The following is a 1309-nucleotide window of genomic DNA, read 5'->3' as shown; positions in this document are numbered from 1 at the left end:
CGGGGCTCGATGCGGGGCTCGATGCGGGGCTCGATGCGGGGCTCGATCCTAGGACCCTGGGATCATGACCTGAGCGAAGGCAGCCGCTTAACCGGCTGAGGCACGCAGGCGCCCCAACGGGTAAGCTTTCTGCTGCAGTGTTCCATGCTAACGCACTAGCTCCGTAGGTGCTGGCAGGCAGCTGTGGTGGTTTGGCTACTTCCCTATATTTAACCCCGTGGTGATTACAGTTCCTAATTGTTTGCAAACAAATCAACGATAAAAGCTCTGACTCACATAGGCTTAAACAATTCATCACATCATAAGACAAGACCACCAGAGCTTGGAGCTCATGGGGCTCCTTTGCTATTTCCCAGTGATCCTTATGATTTCTGCCTCTCTCTTTGTGTGGACATCAGCCTCATGCTGGAAGCAAGATGGTTAACTCAGCCATTCCATCCAGATACAACACTGAGAGGAAGAGTCTATAGATTCTTTGTGTATCACTTTTTTTGTTGCTTCTTTTGAAATAGTTTTTTGAGATATAATTAACATACAACTCACTCATTTAAAGTGTTCAGTTCAGGGGCGGCGGGGTGGCTGGGTCAGTTAAGCCTCCGACTCTTGATTTTGGCTCAGGTCATGATCTTAGGGTCGTGAGATCGAGCCCTGCATTTGGCTCTGTGCTCAGCACAGAGTCTGCTTGTCCCTCTCCTCTCTCTCTCTCCCTCAAATACATACATACATACATACATACATAAAATCTTTAAAAAAAAGTGTTCAATTCAATAGCTTTTAGTATATTCACAGTTATGTGCGACCATCACCCCTTATCAATTTTAGAACATTGTGATCACCTCAAGAAGAAAATGCATACCATTTACTTAATCATCTCCCAACCCCCTGCCACCACCTCAGCCCTAAGCAACTGCTACCTACTTCCTCTCCATAGATTTCCCAATTCTGGACTTTCATTATGCAGTATGTGGCCTTTTGTGGCTGGCTGCTTTCACTTAAAATCATGTTTTCAAAGTTCATTCACAGTATAGCCTGTATCAGTACTTACTCGTTATTATGGCCAAATAATAATAATTCCACCATATGGATGTAGCACACTGTGTGTATCCATTCATCTGTTGATGAACATTTGAGTTGTTTCCACACTTTGGCTATTATGAATAATGCTACTACAAATATTTGTGTATAAGTTTCTGTGGGACATAATTTTTTCATTTTCCTGGGTATATACCTAGGAGTAGAACTGCTGGGTCATAATGGTAACCCTATGTTTAATTGTTTGAGGAACTGCAAGATTGTTTTCCAAGTGGCT

The sequence above is a fragment of the Mirounga leonina genome, unplaced genomic scaffold, assembly GCF_011800145.1.
Source record: "Mirounga leonina isolate KUSES-001 unplaced genomic scaffold, KU_Mleo_1.0 Mir_115, whole genome shotgun sequence".
Classification (NCBI taxonomy): Eukaryota; Metazoa; Chordata; class Mammalia; order Carnivora; family Phocidae; genus Mirounga; species Mirounga leonina.
This window is presented reverse-complemented; position numbering follows the sequence as displayed.